Here is a 7,776-nt window from a genome sequence, read left to right on the forward strand (position 1 = left end):
TGAAAAAAATGTGTTTGAAAAATTATAAATCTTAGCTGCTAAATCCTAAACCCTAAATTTTCAATAACAAATTCTAAACCTTAACCCCCAATCCAAAATTCTTAAACCCTAACTCAAATCTTATACTATAAATCCTATACTACAAACCTAAATAAAAAACACTAAATAAATAACCCTTAAACATAAATGCTAACTCATAAATCTTAAATCGTAAATCACACTTTTTAATCTATCAATAATAAACACTAATTTTTTAACCCTAAACTCTAAATAATATCTTACACATCAAAGTATTAATGAAGATATTTTGTATCACTTTTTTAATTAAAAATACTAAAACTTTAACATTCATTCTATACAATCCTTTAAATTAAAAAATTTCTACTAAAACCTAATATTTTAAAATGTCAAATCTAATATCGGAATGAGTAAACGAGTTTTTAATTTTTATGTGAGGATATTTTGTTTCAAAGGGTTTATTAAATAATATTAAAGTTAACCCAAAATCTTTTTCTACCGTTTAGTAGTCATAAAATCATTTAGGGTAAAGTACTAAATTGGTCCCCTACGTTTAGACATAATTCTGTTTTAGTCCTTAATGTTTAAAGTGTCCTATTTGAATCCAAAAAATTTTCATTTAGCTTCAATGTAATTCCACTGTGAGGTCAAAGTTAAATAATTAACAGAATGTCCTACATAACAGCAGTACAAGAACAAGATCGATAAGCTAGAGAATAAGTACAAGCTCCAAAGGCACAAAATTAACTTTGGATGCATCAATACATTTATTTATCATTCTCTTTAGTTCTATAAAAAATATTTTATTTAAATTGTAAGAAAAATAATAAATAAATGTATTCATGCATCTACGGTTGATTTTATGCCTCTAAAACTTGTACTTGTTCTCCAAATTATCGATCTTGTTCTTGTACTGTTGTTGTGCAGGACATTCCGTTAATTATTTAACTTTGACCTTACGGCGGGACTACATTGAAGCTAAATGAAACTTTTTTGGATTTAAATATGACACTTTAAACCTTAAAGAACAAAACAGGATTACGCTCAAACGTAAGAGACCAATTTAAAACTTTACTCAAACCATTTATAAGATTACACCTATAATTTTCACAAATTGTATTTTTTTTTTTGGCCATGCAAATTGAATTATGTGAATAGACTAACACACATTAATACAAAATAGACATATAATCAATTTGATTTTTGTTCAGGACACATACATAATTTTAGTCTTTAATCAATTTATTAATATGAATTAATGTTGTTTTTAAATCCTATATATATATATATATATATATATATATATATTCATCTTCATCTTTTAGTTTTATTTTCTTAAAAATTCACTATTTTTTTAAACTTTGAATGACTCATTAATTACTTTGCATTTACTATGCTCTTCAATTTTTTATAAAAAAATATCAAAATCATCAAAAAACCAATTCATTTTGAACTTGATTTCTTTTTTTACACCAAAAAAATTATTTATAACTACTGTGACTATTATTATCATTATTCATTTTATCGGGCTGTACAATTTTTTTTCTCTCAACATCCAATATTTTTTAGACCCGTAATATATTACATACCAAATATTTTTGGGACTCCCAAAAAATGCGCAACAACCTAATCATTATCATTAACAAAATCAAATGATATCTAATTAACCGTTCTCTTTCATCAATCTCTAGGCATACTGCAACACTTGTCGGAGACTTTAGAGACAATAAACACACGCGTAAGCTCCTCCATTGGCAACTACTGAAAATTTTTTCCTTCGACACCATAGCATAACCCTTTTTTTGGACTAAAATAAGAAAATTACTTTTTAAATCTATCATATAATTATTTTATTAAAATAACATATATAATCATATATAACAAAATTTATCAATATTATACTAAAAACTTAAAAATTATTTATAAAAATACTTATAATTAACCAACGTCATCAAAAAAATAGAAGAAAAGTGAGTGCTGTAAAACCCGGTTAATTAACGGCTAATTAACCCATAAATGAGAATTTATTCTAGAAAGCCAAAAATATAACTTTTATGGCTAAAGATGATAGAGGAGATTGAGACGAGAATTTCGGTACCAATTTTATAGAAATCGGACTAAGATTGGACCGAACGGGCCAAACCGGGCCAACCGGACCTAAAGTGGACCCTTGGCCAAACTAAACTAAGCCAAAACGCTAGTTTTCAGCACTCTCTCTCCTCATTTGTTATACACACACGCTGAAATGGAGTAAGGGAGGGGAAGAACACTCTCTCAAACTTCTATCTCTCACTTGATCTTCAAACCACCATAATTTTTTATCTAGAGCTCCGATCGCCGCACCGTTTGCGGCCACGCGTTCATCGCGGAGAGCTCTACAAAACTCATACAATCAATCTTGAGGTAAGCCACGTTTTGCTCTTCGAATTTCCAGCCTTAATTTCGAGTTTCATGAGCAAAAATATTGAGATTTTGGGCTCTTTGATGTTATAGGACCCAACTCTCTTGAAGGAGAAGGTTAATCTTGTCTCCTTGGACCTTGGGTTTGGTAAGATTCTCAACCCTAGTGTAATTTATTATTCTATGATGTTTGGGTATTGGGATGTTGTGTATGGGTATGATGATTGTGGCTTAAGTTGTGTATATGTGAATATTGGGGCTTGATTGAGACCTTGGAAAGCTTGAAAAAGGATTTTTTTAGTGATAAAAATCTGTTCTTGGAGGTGTTGAGACCTAGAGGACTTGTGGACAAGTGGTTTGGAAGTGCTCCGGTTGAGCTTGGGAAATCGGCTAAGGTATGGTCTCGGTTTCTCGTATCTAATATGTAATGTGGTAGGAAATACTTAGGCTAGAGGCCCTAAGATAGGCATTGAATTGATGATGTTGTTGAATGGTTGAGATATATGATGTGATCATATATGTGATTATGAATATTGATGCCTTGATTGTGTGATATATGAGAAACTGCATGTTGTGATATATGCTTGATGAATGATTGAGGTTGAATTGGTGGGTGGTACTATGTTGATGGTGAGTATGATGATGATTATGTATAATGATGTTTGATTTGGAAATGGTATTATCGGAAATTGGGATGAGGAAGGATGTGTGATATGATATTGTGTTTGCCCTGTAGCCATTTGATTGAGAAGTGTTAAAATGGTTGGACGATGGTTTTGGAAATTTTGGTAAAGTGTCAATGTGTGAGTTGAGGATGGCTTGATGTTGATTTTGGTACATTTTGATTGATTTCGAAAAAGGCGAAATTGGCATTTTTGGTTGATTTTGAAAAGAGTTGAAAATGGTTTGTTTTGAAAATGGCACCTTGTGGTTTTGTATGAAAACATGGTTTTTGGGCATGTTTTGACGGGACATAACTTGGACTACGGATCCCCGTTTTGTACCAAACTTGTTTAGAAATGAAATTGGATCCAAGATGTCCACCCCGCCGGAAAAACGGGCGGAAAACGATTTAAAATGAGAAAGTTATGTCCGTCAAAAGATTGGGGGTTGAATCTGTGAATTCTGCAGCTTTTAACTTAGAAAATTTTTAGCAGAATGACCCTCCGTGCGTAGGCGCGCTTGGCACGTAGGCGCGCTTGGCGCGTACGCGCCGTTCTTCAAGAAAGCACCATCCACGCGTGCGCGTGGTGTGCGCGGGTGCGTCGATGCGCTGCACCAAATGCCCAGCTATTTTCCCGAGAGTTGTGCCAGAGTTGTGCCAGTTTTGTGCCTGGGGCGCAAGAGCACCCACGAGTACGCGTGGCTGACGCTTGCGCGTCGTTTGGCTATTTTTTACTCCGCACCTCTGCGCGTATGACGCTTGCGCGTCGATGAGATTTGTGGCCATCCACGCGTGCGCGTGAAGTGCGCGTACGCGTGGCCCTGTTTTCATCTCAAAGTTGATTTTTGAGTTTTAAAGGCCAAATTTCATGCTTCTAAGCCTCCGATCTCATCACTTATGTCTTAAATCATTATGATATACCTAGTAATGAGACAAGGAGCTAGTGAATGTGGTAACTTGCGAGTGAAGCAAGGGAAAAATAAATGATCAATGAGGATCAAAGATGATTATGTGAGATGCGGAGGATGGCGGTGGAAGTGCTTGTTATGCCATGGGCCGAAGGACCGTAATTGTTAATGAATTGGCTGGTTATGGATTTAACCGTGAGCCAGATGGCTGGATCATTGCCGTGTTACGGCGGAGCCATGATTATGACTAAGTATAAATGCATATATGCTGTTGAATGAATTGTGAATGTTTGCACTTCCACTATCGGAGATGAGGGTTTCCCTGGGAGGAAGCAGTGGCTAGCCACCACGTGCTCCAGGTTGAGACTCGAAACTCTTTTGACCCTATGTCGTCAGGGTGGCCGGGCACTGTGAAAGCACTAGATGAGCTCACCCCGATAAATATTCACCAGTGAGGGTGATGGATATGGATCATGATTATGATCACGACAGAGGGACAGTCCAATGGTTAGCTACCAGGACTTGTCGGGTTGACCTATAACCGACAGATGATATCATCAGCCACTAGGGACAGGCATTCATCATATGCATACTATATGAATTGTTTGAGATTGCCTATTTGACTGCATATTACTTGCTAATTGTCTAAATGCCTTATCTGTTCCTATTTGTATATCTCTTGTTTGATTTAGCTGTGTTTGCTACATTATACTCCTGCTGGTGGTTGCGAGGTCTGAAGGAATTGGAAAGGGAAGTATTAGTTAGACTGAAGGATCTTTAGTCAGTTGCCACTTATGGTTTAGCTTGTTTATAAGCTTTGATATTATCTGGAGGAAGTCCTAGAATTGCCTTCGGCTTTCCTCTATTATTATATGTTATATATGGAGAACTGTTACCATGCTGGGGACCTCTGGTTCTCACCATGCGGATTTTGTGGTTTTCATATGCAGGACGCGAGGCTTCTCGTTGAGGCATGCTGGAGACTTCTGGATTAGGGAAGATCCTTGTTCTCGGGACTCTGTTTTGATTTTATGATTTCTCTTAGATACTTTTATCTCCATTGAATAATACAAACTGTGATGACTCCTCTTAGAGGGGATTTTGGAGACTAGGTTCTCTGTTTTTGTGTCCCTTTGGGTTTCCTTTGGGGTTTCCTTATTTTATTATATGTATATATCGCTATGCTCGGACCAGTTATCTTCGCATCCGGATTTGAGTTTTGATATTCCCATTTTTGACACTCTTTTGTATATATATAATCTCGCGTTAGCTTATCCCCGTTCGTTACGTTATCGATCAAAGTGTTGCGCTTTCGAGTTACGGTTTTTTGTTTACTTCTTTTTCTACAAAGGCTCCTAGTTATAATCAATCATTCACACTACTATACGTACTAAATTTTAATTCTAGAGGTCGTAATACCTTGCCATCTTGGAATTATGACTTAAGCATAAGACTCTGTATGGTAGGGTATTACATTATGGTATCAGAGCAGTTCGTTTCTATAGAGCCTGAGGGACGGACTGACTATGCTTCTGTGCATTCTCTGTATGTGTGTTATGTGTTGTTAGTATATCTTCTTGATATAGTTGGCATAAACATTCATGAGCATGCATTTGGGACTTTGAAGCACTAAACTTCCGATATTGAGACTGATCAACTTAATATCGATTGTTTGGTGTGTATAGAAACTAGATGGCACCTCGTGGACGCGGTAGAGGCCGTGTGAGAGGTCATACGAATGCTCGTGCGCCAGAGATTAACCCTAATGACCCGGTGAACTTTATGACTGCGTTGGAGAACATGGCTGCTGCTATGCAAGCCACTGCTGAGGCTCTTGGTCAACAGATGAACAACAATGGTAATGACGGATGTAGAGTTCAGGGCCCGATGACACTGGCAAACTTTTTGAAGGTTAATCCACCTAAGTTCAAGGGAACCACTAGCCCGACTGAGGCCGATACATGGTTTCAGGCCATGGAACGAGCACTGCAAGCGCAGGTGGTACCTGAAGGGCAGCGTACGTTAAGTATGAAGGAGGACTCCGGAGTGATATTTTCAGCTCAGTGGGACCAATGGAGATCAAAACTTTCTTCGAGTTGGTGAACAAGTGTAGAGTTGCTGAAGAGTGCGTGAAGAAGGCGGCTGCTGAGAGAGGGAGTCACAAAGGATCATTTCCACAGAACCGAGGGAAGAGCTTTACACCTAGAGGTCCACCTTTCAAGAGGGGAGGTTATTTTAGGAGGCCCAACAACAACAACTCCCAAGGGAAAAGGTTTGGGAAGAAGCCTCAGAATGATCAAGCTTGTACTAGGTGTGGAAGTCACCATCCGGGAGCACCATGCAAGGCCGGATGGGGTTTGTGCTATAATTGTGGAAAGGCGGGGCATAAAGCCACAAATTGTCCGGAGAAGCAGAAACAATGTACTGGGAAAGCACAGCAGACTGGTCGGGTGTTCACCACTTCAGCTATAGGTGCTGAGGGATCTGAGGCACTTATCTGAGGTAACTGTGAAATAGCTGGTCAAACTTTAAATGCTTTATTTGATTCGGGAGCATCGCATTCATTCATTGCATTTGAGAAAGCCCATGAGTTAGGATTGAAGATCGTAACCTTAGGTTATGACCTAAAAGTGTATAATGCTACCCATGAGGCCATGGTAACTAGGCTAGGATGCCCGAAAGTTTCATTTAGGTTCAAGCAGCGTGATTTTGTCCATAATTTAATCTGCTTACCGATGATCGGTCTTGACCTTATCTTGGGATCGGACTGGTTATTTGAGAACCATGTCCTGCTTGATTATTCTACAAAGTCGGTGTACTTTATGCCGGAAGATACAGGAGGACCGGTCGTGGTGAATAATTATTACTTAAATTCGATGATGGTGAACTATTCTGGAATCGAATGTCAGGGTATCATGTTGTTAACCGCGGGTGTTTCGGGTGATGATCAAAGGTTGGAAAAGATTCTGGTGGTGTGTGAGTTTCCGGAAGTGTTTCCCGATGACATTGATGAATTTCTACCTAACCGAGAGGTCGAGTTTGCTATTGAATTGGTGCCTGGGACGGGACCAATCTCAAGTGCTCTTTATAGAATGTCACCGTTAGAGATGGCCGAGATAAAGTCTCAGATAGAGGATTTGTTGGGTAAGAACTTTATCCGACCAAGTGTTTCCCCGTGGGGTGCTCCAGTGTTACTGGTAAAGAAGAAAGATGGGAGTATGCGGCTCTGTGTGGATTACAGGCAGCTGAACAAGGTCACGATAAAGAATAAGTACCCATTGCCGAGAATTGATGATCTTATGGATCAGTTACAAGGAGCTAGGGTTTTCTCCAAGATCGATTTGCGATCCAGTTATCACCAGATAAGGGTGAGAGGTGAGGATATCCCTAAGACCGCTTTCAGGACTCGTTATGGTCATTATGAGTATACTGTAATGTCTTTTGGGTTGACGAACGCTCCTGCAGTATTCATGGTTTATATGAACAGAGTGTTCCGTCTGTTTCTGGATAAATTCGTTATTGTCTTCATTGACGACATACTAATTTATTCCAAGACTGAAGAAAAGCATGCGGAACACTTGAGGATCGTGTTGCAGATCCTAAAGTAGAAAAAACTCTATGCGAAACTATCTAAGTGTGAGTTTTGGAAGAGTGAGGTGAAGTTTTTGGGTCACGTGGTGAGTAAGAAGGGGATAGCTATAGATCCAGCTTGGAGGCTGTGATAGATTGGAAGCAACCAACCATAATAACTGAGATAAGGAGTTTTCTGGACTTAGCTGGCTATTA

This window comes from Arachis ipaensis, chromosome B08, assembly GCF_000816755.2.
Source record: "Arachis ipaensis cultivar K30076 chromosome B08, Araip1.1, whole genome shotgun sequence".
Taxonomy (NCBI): Eukaryota; Viridiplantae; Streptophyta; class Magnoliopsida; order Fabales; family Fabaceae; genus Arachis; species Arachis ipaensis.